Raw genomic sequence first — 23,641 nt, forward strand, 5'->3', positions numbered from 1 at the left:
AACTTTTTGCTCCTCTAAATGGCCAGCTTTTGGTGTGGGCTGGCCTTCGCAGGGAAATTTTAGCCTGCCTGTTATTCTAGGTGTCAAGTTATTTTTCAGACTGCAGGAGGGCATCCTGATCCGGTACCTTATATAATTGTGTGGCAGGATCTGGTACAAAATCTGCCACCCTGACTGGGTTCCTGGACTTCCGGAGCTGAGGCAGCGATGGTGGCAGTAGCCATGAAACCGAAAATGATGCATGCGGGTCTGCCAGAGCACGTTCCATCGGCCCCCCCTGAGGATCTATCCTGAAATTGATGATGCCTTTTTCATTGACTCCTTCCCACCCCCTTACCCCCAAAGAACTTCTAATCCTGATCCCTCACAGCTGCCCACCCCAGCAGACCCCAGGGTGGCCTCTGTGACAGGACCGTTGGGAGGGACTCCTAGCTGCGAAGTCCATAGTTCAGAGGGAAGTGAATCTAAACCAGATTCCACTGTTGCTTTGCCTTTAAGAGCTTATGTAGGAGGACCTGCCCATGCCCCGGGGCAGTTAGTCCCATTGCAGTACTGGCCATTTTCATTGATAGATATGTTGGCAGATATGTATAACAGATATGTATAACTAATCACTCCTCTTTCTCATAGAATCCCTCAGGCTTAACAGGACTCCTTGAGTTCCTAATGTTCTCCTACCAGCCCACTTGGGATGACTGCCAGCAACTTTTGCAGGTCCCCTTTAGAACTGAAGAGAGAGAGAGGATCCTGCTAGAAGCCAGAAAAAAACGTCCCAGGACCAGATGGGACCCCCACTAATCTCCCCAACCTTATAAATGCAGCTTTCCCCTTGGCCCGTTCTGCCTTAGAGTTCAATACTGTGAAAGATAGGGAGCGTCTCACAGTCTACTGATGGACTCTAGTGGCAGGGATAGAGCGGGCTGCATGGTGACCCACCAATTTGGCCAAGGTAAGAGAAGTCCTTCAGGGTTCAATGGAGCTACCCTCCGTTTTCTTAGCACGACTAATGGAGTCTTATAGGAGATAGCCCCATTTGATCCCTCTTAGGAGGGACAGCATGCAGCTGTAGCCATAGATTTCATTGGTCAGTCTGACTCTGATATTATGAGAAAGTTATAGAGGTTAGAGGGTCTCCAAGATTATACTCTGCAAGATTTAGTAAAAGAAGCTGAGAAAGTGTACCACAAGAGAGAGACTGAGGAAGAAAAGCAAGAGAGAGAAGAGAAAGAGGTAGAGGAAAGAGAAAACCGGCATGAACGCCAGCAGGATAGGAACTTGACTAAGATTTTGGCCGCAGTGGTAGGTGGAGAAAGTTCAGAGAAGAGTCAGTCAGGGTACCTGCGCAACAGGGCAAGAAGACGCCCAGGAGAACAGAGACCTCCACTTGAGAAAGACCACTGCACATACTGCAAGAAAAAAGAATATTGGGCCAGAGACTGCCCAAAAAAGAAGCAGAGGGGCCCCAAAGTATCTGCCCTTGAAGAAGACAAGGGAAGTCGGGGCTCGGTCCCCCTCCCCAAGCCTAGGGTAACTCACTCTGTGGAGGGGACCCCCGTTAATTTTCTAATAGACACAGGAGCTGAATATTCAGTCTTGACTGAACCTTTAGGACAATTAGGATCAAAGAAGATTTTAGTTATGGGAGCCACTGGTAGCAAGCTTTATCCCTGGACAACCAAAAGGATTTTAGACATAGGAAAAAATAAAGTGACGCATTCTTTTCTTGTGATACCTGAGTGCCCAGCACCCCTGCTAGGCTGGGACCTTTGTAAAAAATTGAAAGCACAAGTCCAGTTTACTTCTGACGGACCTGAGGTATCATGGAAGAAGAATCCAGTGGCATGCTTAGTTTTAAATTTAGAAGAAGAATATCACCTCCACGAACAGAAGTCTGAGACTTTACCCTTTAAAGAACGATTGACAGGTTTTCCAGAGGTTTGGGCAGAGCAGGCTGGGATGGAATTAGCTAGGCAAGTGCCACCCAACATAGTCGAGCTAAAAATGGCTGCCAAACCCATTTCAGTCAGGCAATACCCCATGAGTCAAGGGGCTAAAAACAGCATTCGACCACATATCCAGAGACTGCTATAACAGGGTATATTGGTCCCGTGCCAGTCCCATTGGAATACCCCCTTCCTGCCAGTGTGTAAACCTGGGACAAATGACTATGTGCCTGTTCAGGACTTAAGAAAAGTCAATAAGCAGGTACAGGACATTCACTCAACTGTGCCCAACCCTCACAACTTGCTGAGTTCCTTACCACCTGAACGGTCCTGGTACACTGTCCTGGATTTGAAAGATGCCTTTTTCTGTCTCAGATTACACCTGAACAGTCAACTTCTGTGTGCTTTTGAGTGGCGAGTCCCTGAAGGAGGATATACGGGTCAGCTAATTTTGACTAGGCTGCGACAGAGGTTCAAAAATTCACCCACTTTTTTTGATGAAGTGGTCCACCACAACCTTATGCCCTTTAGGGAACAGAACCTCCAAATTTCTCTCCTGGAGTATGGAGATGATTTAATCCTTGCAGCTTCAACCCAGGAACTGTGCCTTGACAGGATCAAGAAGCTTCTAAATGAAAAAAGTGAATTGGTGTACCACTAAGAAAGCTCAGCTATGCCATATGGACTTGACCTACCTAGGATACTCCCTCCGAGAAGGAAAGCAGTGGTTCACCGAAGCTCAAAAGAAGACTGTGATGCAGATCCCAACCCCCACCACTCTGTGACAAGTACGTGAGTTTCTGGGAACGGCAGGCTTTTGTAGACTCTGAATACCAGGGTCCACAATGTTGGCGGCACCTCTGTACCCACTCACTAAAGAAAAAGTCCCGTTCACCTGGACAGAGGAACACCAAAAAGCCTTTAACAGCACAAAGGCTGCTCTGCTTGCAGCCCAGGCTTTGGCCCTGCCAGATTTGACTAAGCCTTTCACCATATACGTTGATGAGCCAGCTGGAGTAGCCAGCAGAGTCCTGACTCAGACTCTGGGGCCCTGGAAGAGGCCAGTGGCCTACCTGTCTAAAAAATTGGACCCAGTTGCCAGTGAATGGCCCTCCTGCCTAAAAGCCATCGCTGCAGTAGCCCTACTTGTTAAAGATACTGGCAAGCTTACTCTAGGTCAGCATGTGAGTGTAATCACTCCCCATGCGTTAAAGAGTATTGTATGACAGCCCCCTGACCATTGGATGACAAATGCCCGGATGACCCACTACCAGAGCCTGTTGCTAAATGACCGAGTGACTTTTGCCCTACCTGCCATCTACAATCCTACCACCCTCCTCCCCAAGACGGATGCCTCTACCTGGGTACACCAATGTGCTGATATCCTGGCTGAAGAAACTGGATCGAGAAAGGATCTGACTGACCGAACTTGGCCAGGTGTGCCTGACTGGTACACAGATGTTAGAAGCTTTGTGGTGGAGGGAAAATAAAGAGCAGGAGAGGCAGTGGTTGACAGAAAACATGTAATTTGGGCAAGTTAACTTCCAGAAGGAACTTCGGCTCAGAAGGCTGAGCTCCTGACGCTAACTAAAGCTCTGCGGCTGGCAGAAGGTAAGGCAATCAATATTTACACTGACAGCCACTATGCTTTTGCCACAGCCCACATTCATGGGGCCATCTATAGACAAAGGGGGCTACTTACTTCGGCAGGCAAGGAAATCAAAAATAAAGAAGAAATCTTGGCCCTCCTAGAGGCTATACACATGCCCAAGAAAGTGGCCATCATCCTCTGCCTTGGCCATCAAAAGGGGCAAGGTGCTGTAGCCCAGGGAAATCAGATGGCAGGTTGGGTGGCCAAACAGGTGGTAAAAGGCATCCCTGCGCTGCCTGTAGAGAGTATAGAAGAACCAAAAGGGACCCCAGAAATCAGTTTTGAATACACCTCCAAAGATTATGAGATGATTGAAGATCTTGAAGAACAAGGGAAGTCCAAAGGATTTAGCTACCATGGGATAGCAAGAACAAAAGAAGGAAAAATTATTTTGCCCTATAGAGAAGGAAAGGCATATGTAAAACGCATCCATCCCCTGACACATCTGGGAGCAAAGAAATTGTGTGATTTAATCCAGTCCTCAAACTATTATGTGCTCAGGCTACTAGACGAACAAGTAACTAAATCCTGCAAGTGTGTTCCCTAATTAATGCTGCACGCCCCTTTAATGAACAAGGAAAACGACAACTGGGGGATAGACCTGGAGTTTACTGGGAAGTAGACTTCACTGAGATCAAACCAAGAAAATATGGTAATAAATAGTTACTAGTTTTCATAGACACTTTCTCAGGATGGGTAGAAGCCTTCCCCACCAAGTCTGAAACTGCTCAGGTGGTGACCAAGAAGATCGTTGATAAGATCCTACCCCAGTTTGGGATCCCCAGGGTAATATGCTTGGATAATGGGCTTGCATTTGTTGCCCAGGTAAGTCAGGAATTAGCCACACATTTGGGGAACAATTGGAAGTTATATTGTGCTTATAAACCCCAGAGATCAGTATAGGTAGAAGGAATGAACAGGACTCTAAAAGAAACCCTAACTAAATTAGCTTTTGAGACCAGTGGTAAAGACTGGGTGACCCTCCTTCCCTTTGTGCTCCTTAGGGCCCGAAACACACCTGGGTGTTTCGGCATTACTCCTTATGAAATTCTACATGGGGGACCACCCCCCTTGACCGAGTCTGATGGGATATTGAATTCCAGTGCTGACTCTTCCTCACCCTCTTCTCTGTTTACCCATTTAAAGGCTGTAGAAGTTGTCAGAACACAGATCTGGGACCAGATTAAAGAAGCATACACAACAGGGAGCAGTGCAGTGCCCCACAGGTTCCAGGTCGGGGACTCAGTTCTGGTCTGACAACATCGAGCTGGCATGCTTGAGCCACGGTGGAAGGGACCTTATGTAGTGCTGCTGACCAGCGCCAAGGTAGCAAAGGTAGACAGGATCGCTGCCTGGATCCACGCATCCCACATAAAAAAAAAGGCATCCAACCAGGATGAAGACGACCTCAGAGAAAATTGGACAGTGGCCGCTACTGATAATTCTCTTAAACTGTGCCTTCGCTGTACACCAACCTTGGGTAATAATCCTCACACTCTTATGACCCTGACATGTGAGGCCATCTCTCAAGCTGGAGATACTGTATGGAGTACTTCAAAGCCCCCCCCCCTTATACATGGTGTCCCCCTCTGTTTCCTGAAATCTGTGCCCTGATAGATGGATTAGATGCCTGGGATATCCCTGAAGAGTCACATGAAACGGTGCCCCAAGATGAGGTAATCTATCACAAGCAGCCATATCACCAGGGGTTAAGATCCCAAGGAAAGTACATTGCAGATATACCAGGCTGTAGTGGCAGGTCTCAACAGAGGAGACTTTGTCAGGAGCCCTTTTATGTCTGTCCCAGGGATAGGGCAAATAAAAAAGAGGCTCGCTGGTGTGGGGGAATAGAGGGCAACTTCTGTAGTCAGTGGAGATGTGAAACCACTGGTACCACTCATTGGGACCCTTCCTCTAGCTTGATATTATTATAGTATCCAGATGAAATAAGGGCCATGATTCCTTAAACATCACTTTTAAGCAAAAAGCAAAAAAAAAACATCACAAAAAGCAAAAGAGACAAAAAAGATTGGATAAAGGGAAGACTGTGGGGCCTAACATTTTATGTGACAGGGACGGGCCCTGGATTCACATTTAAGATACGGCTAAAGATGAAGTGTCCCCCAACCCAGGCAGTAGGACCTACCCCCGTTCTTGTTAAAAAACCTCCAATGCCCCTTCCCAGACCTACTTTTCCCGGACATACCCTAGTTGGTCCAGCTATTCCAACAGAAGTCTATACCCCTTCCTCAGACCTGAAACTTACATTGCCCCTACTCCCCCAGATACTGAAAACCGTCTGTTTAGTATGGTACAGGGGGCTTTTTGGTACGCAATTGTACCAATCCCAACATCACTAAGTCTTGTTGGCTGTGTTATGCCTCCAATCCCCCATATTATGAGGGAGTTGCTCAAGTCAAGACATACAATAAGGCTGAGGACAATTCTCAGTGTCCTTGGGGAGAAAACAGAAAACTAACATTAGCAGCTGTCTCGGGAAATGGACTTTGCCTGGAACAAGTCCCACATGACAAACGGTAACTCTGTAATCAGACTCATCATCTCCAGTCTTCCAGTAATAGAGGTCAGTACTTAGTCCCTCCCTTAGTCACAGTATGGGCTTGCAACACTGGACTCACTCCCTGTGTATTTACTTCTGTTTTTAATACTTCTAAAGATTATTGTCGTTTAGTTCAGAGGGTTCCTAGGCTTCTGTATCATGATGACAGTTTTTTGTCAATGGATTCAACCACTGGACCCGGTATAAAAGGGAACCCATTACCATGACTTTAGCAGTGCTTTTGGGTCTAGGAACAGCAGCTGGGGTCGGCACAGGCACAACTGCCTTGATACAGACCCCCCACTATTTTCATGAATTGCACAACCGCTATGGATGCAGACCTAGGAGCACTAGAGCAGTCCATCACCAAACTTGAAGAATCTTTGACCTCGCTACAGAACAGGAGGGGCTAGATCTACTTTTTCTCAAAGAAGGTGGACTCTGTGCCGCACCAAAAGAAGAGTGTTGTTTTTATGTAGACCATTCTGGTCTTATCAGGGACTCCATGGCTAAGCTCAGAGAAAGGTTAGAAAAATGAAGCAAAGAAAGAGAAGCGTATTAAGGATGGTATGAAAATTGGTTTAACAGGTCTCCCTGTTTTACGACACTGATTCCACCCTGGCAGGCCCTCTGATTATTTTTTTCCTCCTGCTTTCTTTTGGGCCATGTATTTTAAATAAGCTGGTTAGTTTTGTTAAAGATAAAATAAACACCATACAAGTCATGGTCCTCAGACAGCAATATCAACAAGAAGAAAGGTCGTTCTAAGATTAGAGCTATCCACTAAAAGAAGTGGGTAATGAACAGCAAAAACTTATAATTTTGGGTCTTATAGCATTGTGGTATGTAAGTTCAAGAAATTCAGGGCTGAAGAATAGACCCAGGCGGGTCCAGGCACAGCCATACTCACCCTGTAGCTAAGAATTTCCGGCCATAAAAGATTTAAAAGAGAATGCAGGAACTAGCCACTGCTATCAGGGCGGACCAAATGGCCATCTGGCAGGATGGCACCTCCCTATAGACCCCATAAATCATACATTGACCAGGTGTCCTGCTGACCTCGAGAAGTCCCAAGCCCTTGTGTCTTTCTCCATTTTAACAGGTACATATTACCCTGCTAATTTGTAATCATCCTGCCGCCATTTAAATAAGCCAATTATGTGTAATGGCGCAAATTCTTTTGGCTCCCCTGTTTTTGGTTTGTGGTTTTTGCCTTTATAAGCCTGTAAAAAGTTTGGGCTGGGGTTGAACTCCCCTGCCCCCTGCGCGGTGCATGAGTTTCGTCCTCAGCATTCTGGCTTGAGCGAACCTTTGTTGTTTGTGTGTTTGTATGCCATTAAAGCCTTGTATAATTACAGTGAGTTCGGTCTCAGTGTCCTACTGGGTGCACGCTTGCCCGAGAAGGGACTCCCCACGGGGGTCTTTCAGTAGGTTTTCTGAATAAGTTTGTATTACATGGCAAAAAAAAAAAGATTTATTATATTCATTTCCTTCCTTCTCATGGTGTTTAAGGCATATATAATGCAATTGAATACTGCACATTCGGATTATTAACAGTTTTATACCAAGTTCCAAATTTAACATACCACGAAATGAGAAAGCGTACAATATATATTCCAATCATGAATAAGCAAATGAATGTAGGGAAATAGTTTTCAGGTACTAAGATACATAGCTATTAAGACATGATCAGAACAATTTAGATCAGAGGATATTAGCCTAAGCCCTATGACTTAAATTTCCCCTTGGCTGTATACTCAGAGCTCTGTGTCCTGTCTGTTGCTGATTGGAACAATGCTTTGTTTTTCAGTAGCTTCCTGCATGAATTTAACATGGTCATACACTATAGACCGTCTTAGCAGGAATCAACTTAATGTGGATCTAGGAATCTGTTACCTGTAGAGAAGGGCCTCTCTGTTAAGAATGATCAGTGACCATTGTACCTCATTGTTTCTACAGAGGATCCTAAAGGGTGCATAACCTGCTGTGAAAAAGATCTAGGCCCTCTAATCCATGACACAAGCCTAGTTTCCATTTGTTCAGTTATGTCAGATTTTGTACTAATATATTCAGGCAAAGTAATTACTGTTATATATCTGTTCTATCCAAGATTTTAATACTATTGGTTGCTATTTTGCATTGAATCCTAGAGCTGATGAACCAAGTAAAGAACACTGGAAAATCACCTAGATAAAAGAGATAAAGTGTGTGATGGTTACACCTTGTAATGGCAATGACTCTTTGAATTAAGAGGCCTTAAAAAGAAATGAAATAGAAACTTGAGTTTCTCAGTAATGTGAGTCACTCTGGTATCAGGTCTCTTTAGCCTGAGGATAAAAGAGAAGACTCTAACCAACATCATTGACAGTCTTGGTCTTAGGTTATCATGATATCCCTTTCTATGATCCCAAGTGTATTACAATATAATAAGTAGACCCACTAAAGGCAATAAAGTAAAGACAGCACTAATCACTGAGTCCTAGGCATCCTAAATGCTAGGCAGTCACTCTGTCAACTGAGCTATGTACAGACTCTGTTCCCAATATTCACAGATTTAAGGTTTTCCAATGAAGCCTAGAAGCTGCTTTCGAAGGAAGATGTGTTCTATGACTATGTCCTAGAACAGTTTGCTGGAAATGGCACCTCAGTTTCTGGTCAGTACTAGGAGAGCAACAGCAGGGAGGTAAAAGCTATTCACTATTGCGTCCCGCTCGACCGGCAAGAAAGATACAACAAACTAGAATCTTCCACAGCAAGAGCTTTATTGCTTGCTTATCAGGAAGATCCCGAACCGGGAAAATGGCTCTGCTTTTATAACCTGCAGCGTGACATTTCAGCACCTGATATGGCATGACAGCTCCTGATTCATTGCTTGCCCATCACCTGAATATTTCACCCCGAGAATGGGAGTGACTAGGAGTGAATTCACTCTCGCACCTTCGTACAAGACTTCTTTACTAGTTAGCCACAGCAGAGGCCCGCGCCATCTTATAATGGCGATTGCTCGCGGCACACACGGCTCTCCTCAGAGATTACTGGTGGCATGCACGAGATTGCTTGCAGTACGTACCTGCTCTCCACATCTTCCCCTTTTTATTTTATTAAAACTTGAGGCTGGTCTAGGCCTGTGTAACTTTGCCCATCCACTGTGGCTCCTGTCTTAGGTCATTCCTCCAATGTCACAGCCTTTCCTGTCATAGGGTAACCCTATCGCCACCGGGCCCAGTGTCTTAGGTTGATCTGTGCATGAGGAAAGTTGCCCGTCCCTGGATACCACAGTGCTATGTGACATTAACTACTAAATAAACTAGGGCGAACTCTATAAAAGAGGACAGCCACCAATGTCAATTAATTTTTGAGCATAGATAGCCAGATTTCAGGGAAGGCCCCTTGCTTGATGGCAGCAAGTGCTTGGGTTATCAAAACCTTGTCACGTGTTTGTTGGGTTCTGAGCTTGCAAACCAACCAGAGCATGACCACAAGTCCACAGCAGGTGGCAACGCCAAATAAACCTACCCCCACCCATTCCTTAAAATAAGAAAAAGCAGATGAAATCCAGGAGGAGAGGACCTCTGTCAATGACAGGTCCACTCGTGTTGAGTTGATCTTTAGAACGGCCGCTCTAAGGACCTCAAGGGTCTCATCGAATCTTTCAGACCAGTTTCCTGCAAGATATAAAGAAACCTGTCTAGACAAATTAGCTGCATAAGTAAAATTTCATATTGGACACTGGTAATGCACAGAGCTTCCAGTTTTCTTTCACAACCCAACTGGGCCATCTGGTATAGAACACCTATCTGTTCTTCCGCCAGGTCAAGGCACTGATTCAAAGTCATCAGCCCTCCCTTTAACTTGGTACTAGCAGAAGTTTGGACAGTGATGGCATCAGCCAGATCTGCTGAAAGCTGATTTAATTTTGTGCCTGATTGAACCGCACTAACCATAGCATACCCTGCAGCTGTAGCAGCAGCTGCACTGGCTGAAATTGCTATGATCACGGCAGCAGTAATGCCAAAATCTCTCTTTTTTCAAAACATAGATAAGATGGATGGTGTATCCACCAGAACAGGGATCCAACGTGGGATCCGTGCCACCATGGCACGGGTGTTCTTTGTTACATCCCAACATTGAGAAATCCAACAATTATCATTGGAACAGATTTCAAATGAATCATTTGAAAGAATAAACAAGAAAGCGGGGTAAACACAGACTGTGGTAGATGGATAATTAATCTGGTTTACCAAAGTTTTATTAAACCCAGTGATCTCTGCACTGGTATTACTATATCCATAAGAGTCCAGGGAGGCATCATGTATTCCCCAATACTGAGCAAATCTTGAGATGCCAGTAAAAGAAGCCTTTCCAACTGCTCCTCCCTGGATAAAGATCAAAGGATTGAGTTCTGTACAACTGCCATTGACTCCACAAAGCACCCACTTGTGAAAGGGATGCATGCTAATGTCCTGTATGAAAAGTCCCTTTTTCATAACAAATTCCTTCTCTGAGTTATCTATCATGTTGGGAGAAAAGGAAAAGGTTTTACTCTGATCTGCCCAATGAGTGATGGAGGATTGACAATCAGACCAAGGCAGGATCAGCCCTTCATCTTCCAAACTACAATGAGGGGCTATTTTTGGTTGGTGTGGACGTTTTTTGTCTGAAAAGTTAGGTGGTAGAAATGTACCATTAACCCAATTTACCTCGTGCCAAAAGGTCCGATTTGTAAAGGTTATCTCTACATTGGAAGTATCTTGGGTTGTGCTCACGCAACCTCCTCTATGCTCATTAAACTTCCCCAAAGCTTGGGCTGTGAGGTTGATACAATTTCCTGGTCCATTAATTCGAAAACATAAAGAACCCTGTTCTAGTAAAGTGCGATTTTCTCCTAATGGTGCTCGGGTTGGGATCATAGGGTAAATATGGCAAATCCACTGTTTTATCAGTAGTAAAGAATTTTGGAAAAACTATAGCATCATAGCGAACTGGCATTGGTTTAGGGAAAGTTGAGAGAATAGCTCATCTCTGCTGGCCCATTATACTAGGAACCTGAGACAAGTTCAGCATTGTCAGGATCAGGAACAGTCCTCGGGAGGTCAGCATCTTCTGCACCATCCTTGATGAATATCCTGGGGATGAGTCATTCCGGCAGCCAAAATGGGTTGTCTTCACTCTGTGAAAAAACACAAACAGCTCCCCATGATCTGATTAAGATAGGATCCGGGCCTTTCCACTGACCAGTTAAAACATCCTTCCCTTTGACCATTTCTTTTGGTCTATCAGGGTCTGAGCTATGTCGCTCAGCTGCAGAGTGTCCCTGCTCGTCGAGATTCAAAAAATTAAGTCTAAAGAGTGCCATAGATACTGCTACTCTTGGCACTGAGGTCAGAGTCTCATCAACTCCCCCTTTCTGTTTTATAAGATTTGAGTTTGGGGTGGGCACGTTCCACAATGCCTTGTCCTTGAGTATTATAAGGAAGGCCAGTCAAATGAGTGACATCCATTTGATGACAAAATTGTTGAAATTAAGTAGATTTATATGCTGGCCCATTATCCGTTTTTAGAATTGTGGGCTTGCCCCACACACTCCACGCTTCTAGGCAGTGCTGTATAACATGAGAGGCTTTTTCACCTGTTAAAGGTGTGGCAAATACTACACCAGAGCAGGTGTCAATAGAAACATGTAAATATTGATTTCTCCCAAAGGAGGAAATATGACTGACATCCATTTGCCAGACCTATAATGTCCTGACGCCACGAGGATTTACCCCTACATGAGGAGTAGGTAAAAATTGACAACAGTTTTGACATTGGGTGACAATGTCACGAGATTCTTTCCTGGTTAAAGTAAAACGGTGGTGTAATGTCTCAGGTGTCACATGAAAGCATTCATGAAATTCTCTTGCAGCCTCTGCCTGTGAGGACAAAGCAGCAGCCACGATTCTAGTGGCTTTGTCTGCTAAGTCATTTCCATGAGACATGAGGCCAGGAAGGCCAGAATGAGCTCAAACATGAGTAATATAGACAAGATGTCTTCTGTATAACAAGGCTGACTGAATCTTTTGAAAAATGTGAGCAAGCTTACTAGTTGGTTTAATTAAGCCTGCAACTTCAAGCATATTAACTGCATTGATCACATATAAGGAATCAGATACAATATTGAGTGGTCCCAGGAAAGTTTCAAGGACTTCTAGAACTACCAAACACTCTACAACATGGGGTGATGAATCATTATATTGTTTAGATGTTACTTGGCCATTTACTACATATGCACCTATACCAGATTTGGATCCATCTGTATACACTACTACCCCATCCGGAAGTGGGTGTTTGACTGTTATTATTGGAAACACTATAGCTTGGCTTAAGGCAAATTGTAAAATTGTATGTTTTGGATAATGGTTATCAATTTGTCCTGAATAGGAGGCAACCAAGACTGCCCAATCGTTGGTTGTTGCTGCCAGGGTTTGAACTTGAGCAGAAGTATAAGGTACACTTACTATATAAGGTTCTTACCCGAAATAAGTAATGGCTGCTTTTATCCCCCTAAGTGCAAGTTGAGCAACTGCATTAGGATACCACTCAATGATTTTTGCAGGGGAAGCATTAGGATGGACCCACAACAAGGGCCCATTTTGCCATAACACCACTGTTGGTAACTGTGCAGTTTTTAATATGCACAATTCAAATGACTTTGACTTGTCAATGCGTTGTAATTGAGCATCTTGTAGGGCCTTTTCTACAATTTGTAAAGCTTGACATGCAGCTGGGGTAAGTGCTCTGTGGGAGGAGATATGGGTATCTCCCTCTAATATGTCAAATAAGGGCTTTAATTCTGCTGATGGAATTTTCAAAAAGGGTCTCAGCCAATTAATATCTCCTAACAATTTTTGAAAATCATTCAAGGTATGTAGTTGATCTTTGCGAATCTCTAATTTTTAAGGAACAATTTTGTCAGGATAAATAAGTGACCCTAGGAAGGCTCCCATTCGAGCAACTTGCACCTTTTCGGTGGCCACCTGCAATCCCCATTGCCCTAACGTTTTTATTAATATAAGGTATGCATCTTGCAATAACTCTGAATTTTTATGGCAAATCAAAATGTCATCCATATAAATTATCACCTGTAATGATGGAAAATGTTCTCTAACTGACTTAAGTGCCAATTGTACATACAGTTGACACATGGTGGGGCTATTCGCCATCCCCTGAGGTAGGACCTTCCATTGGTATCTTTGATCTGGCTCTAAGTAATTAATGGCTGGGATCGTAAATGCAAATCTTTGCTTATCTTGAGGGCATAAAGGTATAGAGAAAAAGCAATTTTTAATGTCTAGGATTATAATTTCCCAATTTTTGGGTAAGGCAGAAAGTAATGGTAGCCCTTGCTGAACTGGTCCAAACAGATGCATTTGCGCATTAATTGCTCTAAGATCATGTAATAAGCGCCATTTGCCAGATTTTTTTCTTAATTACGAAAATAGGTGTATTCCAGGGTGAGGTAGAAGGCTCTAAATGACCCAAGTGTAGCTGTTCAGAAATTAGTTTTGTGGCTGCTTCTAATTTTTCAGAGGAGAGAGGCCATTGGGGAACCCATACAACTTCCTCTGTAAGCCATGGTATGGGCATGGAACCCTCAACAGCTGTCTCTAGAAAAAATCCAAACCTTGTCTCTCATTATTACCTTTTTGAGGGATAGGTTCAAGTTTACCCTGCTCTCCTTTTCCTAATCCCCTTCCTTCTTTATAGCATATTTTCTTAATCATTCGAACAGCTTGTGGCGAGCATGCATTAGTTAAGGTCAGTCCTAGTGCCTGTAAGATGTCTTTCCCCCAGAGATTTACTGGGAGTGGTAAGACATAAGGAGTGAATCGTCCCATTTGACCTTCAGGCGCTGTCCAGCTCCAAGAACGGGAACTAATAGTGGGACAGGACTGATAACCGAAACCTTGCAAAGAATGTGATGACTGAATAACTGGCCAAGTTTTCGGCCACCAGTGAGAAGAAATAATACTTTTGTCTGCTGCTGTGTCTAAAATCCCCTTAAATTGTTTCCCTTCTATAACTAACTCTAAAGAAGGCCTGGAATCTATAGGCATTATTAAATAAGCCGAATCATTTCCAATAGAACCAATCCCTCTGGTAGCTTGAGGGACACCAGAAGAGGGAAAACAGCCATGTAGGCTTGGCTGAATTACTAACTGAGCTATTCTATCTCCTTGTGAAATAGAAATGACACCCTGAGGACAGGAACAGAGAACTTGAAGTCCCCCTTCATAATCTTGATCTACATCTCCAGGGTGAACAATAAGACCTTGTAGTGTAAGGGAAGCCCTGCCCAATATTAGGCCGACACTCCCAGATGGCAGAGGTCCTTTATAGTTAGTAGGTATAGGCTGCACTCCCATTTGAGGGATCAGCATGAATTGGGTGTTGCCCTGCGGACTGTGGGGTCCACCTTTCGCCTGTCGAGGTCCCATATGTTTTCGGGCCCTGAGACCTGAGGGCCCTGTACTGGTTTTTTGAAATGGTGTCATTATCTACTGCTTGAGGGAATCCTGGCTGCAGGAGCCTGCCTCGAATGTCCCTGATTGAACGACAAGCGCTAGTCCAATGATATCATTTTCCACACTTAGTGCACAATCCTGGTGCTCTCCTTTTAACAAGGGCTCTACAGTCCTTTTTTAAGTGTCCCGGTTTGCCACGATTATAGCAGAGTTTGAGCTCAGCCATGTCAGTGCATTTTTGCACTTGTAGAATGGCAGCTGCTAAACCTGCATTAGTGAGTGGCCCACCAAGTTCACGGCAAACCTTCGACCAGTCCTGCAGTCCCTTGCTTTTTCCAGGTGTAATAGCCGCCCTGCATTCCTGGGTAGCCTGTTCATATATCAACTGTCCAATTAAAGGCATAGCTGCTTTTGTATCTCAAAATATTCTCGTGCTGCCTCTGTCATTCTAGCCACAAAATCTGAGTACGACTCCTGGGAGCCCTGAGTGATCTTGGTCAAATGCCCACTTGCCTCTCCCTTCTTAGAGAGTGCCTTCCATGCCTTAACAGTGGCAGCTGAGATCTGGGCGTATGCTCCCCAATGATAATCTGTTTGGTTAGCAGCATGCTGTCCCTGACCTGTAAGCAATTCAAATGTCCATGTCCTTTGGTTTCCTTCCATGGTGGCATTGGCCCTTGCCTGCGTCTGACAGGAGTCCTGCCACAAAGCTTTCCATTCAAGATACATCCCCATACTGGGGGCTGCAGCTTTTACTACAGTCTGGCAATCACCAGGAGTCATAGTGTGAGTTGCAAGCCTTTCAACTTGTGCTACAGTGAAATTAGCTCTGACTCCATAACACGGACTGTTTCTGCAAGCTCCTTAATCTGTATATATTCTACTGGAGCGTGAACACGCCCTCCCTCAGCTCTTTCAAAAACTGGAAATGCCTGTTGTATCTTCCTCTGTTCCTCTTTTGGTATAAATGAGTCTGAATGATACCTCTGCACATAAGGCTCAGAATGGTGCCTCTGCACATAAGGCGGAGGTGCACTAGAACCCTGAAGTTGCATATCCGAAGACCGCGCAATGATTTGACATTTGTCTCTAGCTGCTTTCATGTTATTCTGTAACTGATTAACTTGTCTTTCATCTGACTGGTATCTTTCTCCCTCACAACCTGTCGCTTTCTTCTCTAAGTCTGTTTCCTCATAGGAAAAGTTCCTTATCTGATTCTGAGCTACTGACAGCTAGCTGCTTAAACTCATCTAGTGGTGGGTAGAGGCTTCTTTCCTTATGTGCCTCTCCAGCTCGATCTCCCTTCTTCTCTCCCTTTCCATCCTTTTTTCTAATCTCTCCCCAGGTATTTTCCCTGACATTCTCTTTTCCTCGGTCTCAAGGCTCATGGAAAGGCCTAAATTCTTCAGTGCACTTTGTTTCCTCTCTATTTTTCCTCTCTCTCCCCGCTCTACCTCTGATAGACTTTCTTGAATTTCGTCCAGAACTTTCTGCCCCGCTTCTACCATTTGCTGACAATCCTCATCTGTTAAACACGATTTCACCAATTTCATAGCGGCATAATCCCTCCTTTAAGTTTGCCTTTCTGTTGTTCCCTAACTAGATCTCCTTTCAGTTTGTCCCAAGAGGCGACAGTTAATGACAATGAGCAAGCATACCATGGTGCAACACGGTCTATCTCTCTGACAAATCCCTCTTAGGTCTTAGTGGCGATTTTTAGGCCACACTGCTTCAGGACTGAGCGTAGGCCCACTACTATAGAATGGGAGATTCCCATACTGCCGCTGTCCAGGCCTGACCGGGCCTGAAATTGGTTGCTGTCCAGGCGCTGTCCAGGCCTGACTGCGACTAAGAACCAGTCAACAGTTCCAGTGGTGGAAACAAAACGAAACCAAAAGGAAAAGTGTAATCGCCATGCAAACAATCAAAAGGGCTTCTAACTCTGGAGAAATTTCAAGATTGTACGTACCTTGTAGAGCCTTTTGTCCCACAGTTCTGATTCTGCCCCGTGAATGAGGGATCTTCCTTGCGCCGGTGTGATGACAGTTCCCGGGTTTTGGCACCACTTATTGCGTCCAGCTCGACCAGCAAGAAAGATGCAACAAACCAGAATCTTCCACAGCAAGAGCTTTATTGATTGCTTCTCAGGAAGATCCCGATCCGGGAAAATGGCACTGCTTTTATAACCAGCAGTGTGACGTTTCAGCACCTGATATGGCATGACAGCTCCTGATTCATTGCTTGCCCATCACCCCACTATTACACCCCGAGAATGGGAGTGACTAGGAGTGAATTCACTCTCGCACCTGCGTACAAGGCTTGTTTACTAGTTAGGCACTGTGGAGGCCCGCACCATCTTATAATGGTGATTGCTCAGGGCACACATGGCTCTTCTCAGAGATTACTGGCGGCACGCACGTAATTGCTTGCAGCACGTACCGGCTCTCCACAATTCACCACGATATCTGCAGACCCTTCTATGAATAGTCTGTTGTAACCTGGAGAATTCTGGTCATCCACTCTGATACCACTACTGTTGTAGCAACTTGAACTTCTGTTAAACCAGTCAGTCCCTTTCTATAGAGATGATTCATCCCTGAAGCATCTACATGGGAGAGAGAATGGGGAGCATAGAAATCAGAGAGAGGCAGAAGTAATCTAGACTTCAAGCTGAGAAAAGAAAAAGTGGTCCTGGGGAAAATACAGTGATTTCTGGGTAGAGAATATGGAGCATCCCAGTAAAGGTAGTTCTGAACTGGCTTGTTTATCTTGAAGGCAGACTTGGGCATTGTATAAAGCTCTCTTGTAAGATCTCATACACAAAATTTTGCTCAATGTCTGACTCAGAAGTAATATTTCAGCAGTATCAAGGATTCATGCTGGAAAAAACTGGAGAAAAGAAATCAGGATTTTTGTGGCCCAAGGTCCATGACATAAGGCTTCAGATATCTAAATTGGCAAAGCTCATGCAGCCAAGAGAAACCTTTACACAGACACCTAGAGTCTTGTGGCAATGAGCCAGGATCAAATTCACCATAACTATCCATATTTTAGCATTCCTTGTGCTATGATAATAAAGGACACAGCCTGAGTTCATATAAATCATTAGGTCTGCTTTTATTGGGTTCTAACTTCCTGGGGCCGGGCTCTAAAGCAGGACAAATCCTTCCTCTGATCAGCAGAAGACATAACATGACCTAGTCATGTCGGGCATGCATGCAGAGCTTAGAGAATGAGAACCCTGAAGGGGCATAGAACCTCAAGAGATCAAGAAATAAATTGACTTCTGTTTGGCATTTGCCTGTCAGAGAGAGAAGCACTTAAGGCAGGGTCATCTCTGCCTTTCATTGTTTCAGGACTCAACACTCTGCAACTTTGTTTCAATACATTCTTTCTGTTAGCCATTAGCTTGCCTTTAGCCTCCTAGACTCAGTGTTGCTGAGTGTGAAACAGATTATACTCCTGACAGCCTCAGGAGCATGTAGATGTGTAATTCACACACAAGTACCAATTCAAATGTGTTGTGTCTGGCCAGCGGCTCACATGTCTGGGTTCTAATCTGGAAAGGAATCTTGGAAACCTGGAAGAGAACAGGGAGCTAGGCAGAGAAGAGAAAGATGTAGCTAAGGCAAAATTCTGAACAAAGCTCAATTTTACTATTTCTGAAACTCATTTATGAAGCAGAGGTAGGGACCTGATTCCCGCCAAATCATCTTGGAGTAAAGTTGCAGGTGAACACGTGATGGGTCCAGAAATGCTAGTTGGAAAGCAGCAGCAGTGGGAGTGGCAGGGTTATAGAGCTGCAAGCTCTGCTGAGATGCTCTCTAATACTGAAACCTGAGCAGATCAGCTGAAAATGAAAGGAAGCTTGTTCAGGTATAAGACTAAAAATAAGGGTTCTGGGCATGGAGGAACAACACTTGGGAAATATCAATCTGATATATAAGGACAAACAGAAATAGACTAGCAACAACCAGTCCCAGAGAATAGAGGGAGATAGCTTACGAGGTTAGTCAAGCACCATTTGCTCTTTGGAATGCCTAACTGCTCATCCATCCAATTTTGCTTGTAACCATCTCCTTTCTAATCTACCAGCCAGATAATATGCAAAGCCTGAGGGACCTTCTAACATTCAGTCCTACAAGGGAGGTCACCATCAAATCTCCACCTCAGTGTTCAGGAAACACTGTAATAAAAGACAGAAACAGTGTAGGATCATAAAAACTATCTTGATTGTAACTACTAGAATTTAGTCCTAGCTACACACTTTTATTAAAAAACTGACATCAATGAAATTTATATTTTAGAGTTGTTTCTACAACAGAACAAACGATCTACATTTGGGGTTGGTCTTCCTATTTCACATAATCAAATCAGGAAAAAAAATTCCTCACAGGTGCCCCAAATTCCCAGAGTTTTAGTGAATTCCTAATATTATCAGGGTTACAACCAAGACTAGCCATCATAAGTATACCTCTTGTCAATAAGACATACAATCATATCTCCTTATATTATATTAATTTCCAAAGGAAAGCAATAGTTATGCCTAGCATAGTATCCTATATCCAATATACAACTGCAAATAAAGTATATGAATTTTCAGGGCAGAATCATGCTTAACATGAGATAAAATTCCATATACAACTACAATCATATTTTATCTTTTAGAATAGATTACAATTTCTTAATTGTAACACCATATAAAATCAAATTCAAAGCATTGTTTACTTTCAAAGTACACTGACATGATTATACATTCTCATTCAAAATAAGAGGAAAAGAAACATAAACAGGAAATATTGGGAAAATCAAGATCAAATCTAGCTAGACAAACCCCAAATCCTAAATTTATGTACATTGTGGCTTAAAAAGCTCTTCCTATCTAGTTTCATGACTACAATATATTTCTCTTTCTTGGAATGGTTCCATTCTTTGTGTGTAGCTTTCTTTGAGAGATATCGCACAGCTGTGGACCTTCTTACATCCTGATTGCTATATCACAATATAGGCTTCCCTTTCATACCTTCACTAAAAGCCTCTCTAGGCATCTATGCAGGGACTTCGCTGCAACCTGGATGCCCTCAGTGGCTTTCCATAACCACGTAGGAAGACTCCATGGCTCTTTTACTTCTGTATCCTTCATTAATCTGATGAAAGAACTACATGGTGGATGTTGCCAAGTTCTTTTGCCTGCTTTAGATAGAACCTGCCTGCTTCCTTGAATATTTTTTCATAAATTTGATATGTTGTTTTTCTGCTATAAACAGATCAATCCTTGGGACATTTCTTTGCACAAGTTGCAGGATTAGCTTGGTAGATACTCACCTCGAGGAAACATTTCCCTTTATTACATTACTCCTTATATCTTTCAACACTAGCTATGGCTCCCACAAAAAATTTTCTGGTGCTCTTTTTTCTCCAAACTTAAATTCTAGCTCATCCCTTAAAGAATGAGTACAATCAGGAAAACAAAAGTCAAGAAGCATTAGCGATGTGGGAATAAAGTACAGCTATACTGCTGGTGGGTGCTTAAGTTGGTACATCCAGGATAAAATCAGTGTGGAATTTGCTAAAAATATCTAAAAATAGAACTAACTGGTGACTCACCTATATCACACTTGAGTGTAGAAAAGATAGCATGGTTATCTATTGATACTTGCTCAGTCATTTTTGTTGATTTTGTTTTCAAAAAAGGAGATGCAATCAGCTGTAACTAAATTTGCTAGAGAGTATATGGAATTTGAAAATACTATATAATAAATGCGTTAAGTCAGGCCTATAAAGAGAAATGCTACGTGTCTGTAATCACATTTGGTCTAGCTTCAACTATTAGATTTTTTGTTTAACTTGGAGTATCTGTGGAGATAAGGAACCCCAAAGTGGCACATGGCATGGAAGAAAGGATGAAGCCTTTAGGGAAGGAGGGAATGACAGAACACATGCAACATAGTAGGAGGAGGAAACATTAGAGATTACAAGTTTAGGTAAGCATGAGTATAGGATTATGTCTGTTATTCCATACGGAATGTCACATTTTAGGAAGTTTATTTAAAATATTACATTTAAGTGGCATTACTCTTGGTTACAGTCCAAAACTTGATACTACAACACTTTCTGAAGAAACCACATACTCGAGTAATAGAACATGAATAAATAAAGTTATAAACAATCTTGAAATTTAATTCTTAGGGCTTGCTGTTATATAGTGGCAGAATGTTCTGTTTATGCTACTAGCAGAGAAAGTAATCAAGCATATTACACATCTGTGATCCCTGACAACAAGATTAGTGACTCATTTGAAATATACTGTGTACATATATATCATCTAGGTTTAAAGTAATATATTCCTGTTGTCTATTTTTCTGTGTTTACTTCTAGATCATAGGAACTATTTTACTGTTACCTAGAACTGATTTTAGAACGAGGACAGAATACTTTGTCTTAATAATTTCATGCCTACCTAAACATAAATACACAATATTGTTTAAAAAATAATAATTATGAATATTTTCTACCTGCATTGGGTAGTGCCATAATAAGTTCGTATTTCAAACTACTGATTAATAATATGAAACAAAAAATGTTAAATTTTAGGATAGATAGTTATAATACTTCAGAAAGTTGTCAACAAATTACACAGGGAAGGAGAAATAGAATACATAGTTTTCTCCACCTATGGTTATTGAGATTTTGGCCAGGTATAGTATCCTGGGTTGGCATTTGAGTTCTCTTAGTGTCTGTATAACATCTGTTCAGGCTCTTCTGGCTTTCCTAGTCTCTGGTGAAAAGTCTGGTGTAATTCTTATAGGCCTGCCTTTATATGTTACTTGACCATTCTCCCTTACTGCTTATAATGTTCTATCTTTTTTTAGTGAATGTGTTTTTCTGATTATTATGTGTTGGGAGGAATTTCTTTTCTGGTCAAGTCTATTTGGAGTTCTGTAGGCTTTTTTTATGTTCATGGGCATCTCTTTCTTTAGGTTTGAAAAGTTTTCTTCTATAATTATTTTGAAGATATTTGCTGCCCCATTAAGTTGAAAATCTTCATTCTCATCAACTCCTATTATCTGTAGGTTTGGTCTTCTCATTGTGTCCTGTATTTCCTGGATGTTTTGAGTTAGGATCCTTTTGCATTTTGCATTTTCTTTGATTGTTGTGCTGATGTTCTCTATGGAATCTTCTACACCTGACATTCTCTCTTCCATCACTTGTATTCTGTTGCTGATGCTTGCATCTATGGTTCCAGATATCTTTCCTAGGGTTTCTATCTCCAGCGTTGACTCACTTTGGGTTTTCTTTATTGTGTCTACTTCCATTTTTAGGTCTAGTATGGTTTTGTTCATTTAAATCACCTGTTCGGATGTGTTTTCCTGTTTTTCTTTAAGGAATTCTACCTGTTTGGTTGTGTTTTCCTGTTTTTCTTTAAGGACTTGTAACACTTTAGCAGTGTTCTCCTGTATTTCTTTAAGTGAATTATTAAAGTCCTTCTTGATGTCTTCTACCATCTTCATGAGATATGCTTTTAAATCCGGGTCTAGCTTTTCGGTTTTGTTGGGGTGCACATGACTAGCTGGAGTGGGAGTGCTGTGTTCTTGATTTCTGTAAGTACAATTCTTACATTTGCCTTTGGCCATCTGGTAATCTCTGGAGCTAGTTGTTATAGTTGTCTCTGGTTAGAGCTTGTTCCTCAGGTGATTCTGTTAGCCTCTATCAGCAGACCTGGTAGACTACATCTCTCCTCTGAGTTTCAGTTGTCAGAGCATTCTCTGCAGGCAAGCTCTCCTCTCACGGGAAAGGTGCACAGATATATGGCCTAAAGACCTCCCTCCTGGCCGAAGAAGAAGGCCCAAAACAGGACCTGTCCTGAAGCTGAGTTGCTTTGGCCTGTCCCAGAAGGTGTTAGCTTCTGTATTCTACACTCTCACACGTCCAGAATACACTCTGTGGAGTCCTGGAACCAAGATGTCTGCAGCTGATGCTCAGGCAAAGCACTCCTGCACTGGGCAGACCCCTTTCCTCTGGCTGGGAAAGTGGCCAGATGTTTGAAGCCTGTGCAGAATACTCTCGGCTGGGTCCCGGAACCAAGATATCTGCTGCCGCCGATGCTCCGTCAAAGCGCTCCCGCACTGGTCAGACCCCTTTCCTCTGGCCTGGACATTTGCCAGTTGTCTGGGGCCCGAAAAGTGGGCTGCCTTAGAAGCTCTGTGGCTCCCACCTCTCCCAGAAGCTTTTGGCTTCTGTATTTCGTACTCTCACCTGTGCAGAATACACCCGGTGGGGTCCTAGAACCAAGATGTCTGTTGCCAATGCTCAGGCAAAGCACTTCTGCACCCGGCAGACCCCCTTTACTCTGGTTCGGAAAGTGGCCGGATGTCTGGGGCCTTTGCAGAATACACTTGGCAGGGACCTGGACCAGTCTTGTGCTTCTTCAGAAAATTGACATAGTACTACCAGAAGATCCAGCAACACTTCTCCTGGGCAAATACTCAGAAGATGTTCCGATGTGTAATAAGGATTCATTCTCTATGATGTTCATACCAGCCTTATTTATTTATTTTGTTAAATTTTTTTATTATTACGTATTTTCCTCAATTACATTTATAATGTACATTTAGAAAGTCCCCCATACCGTACCCCCCACTTCACTAACCACACATTTCCATTTTTTGTCTCTGGCATTCCCCTGTACTGTGGCATATAAAGTTTGCATGTCCAACGGGCCTCTCTTTCCAGTGATGGCCTACTAGGCCATCTTTTGATACATATGCAGTCAAGAGCTCCGGGGTACTGGTTAGTTCATAATGTTATTGGACCTACAGCATTGCAGATCTCTTTAGCTCCTTGGATACTTTCTCAAGCTCTTCCATTGAGAATCCTGTGCTCCATCCAATAGCTGACTTTGAGCATCTACTTAAGTATTTGCTATGCCCCAGCCTTGTCTCACAAGAGACAGCTATATCCGGGTCTTTTCAGCAAAATCTTG

Source organism: Mus musculus, chromosome Y (genome assembly GCF_000001635.26).
Source record: "Mus musculus strain C57BL/6J chromosome Y, GRCm38.p6 C57BL/6J".
Lineage (NCBI taxonomy): Eukaryota > Metazoa > Chordata > Mammalia > Rodentia > Muridae > Mus > Mus musculus.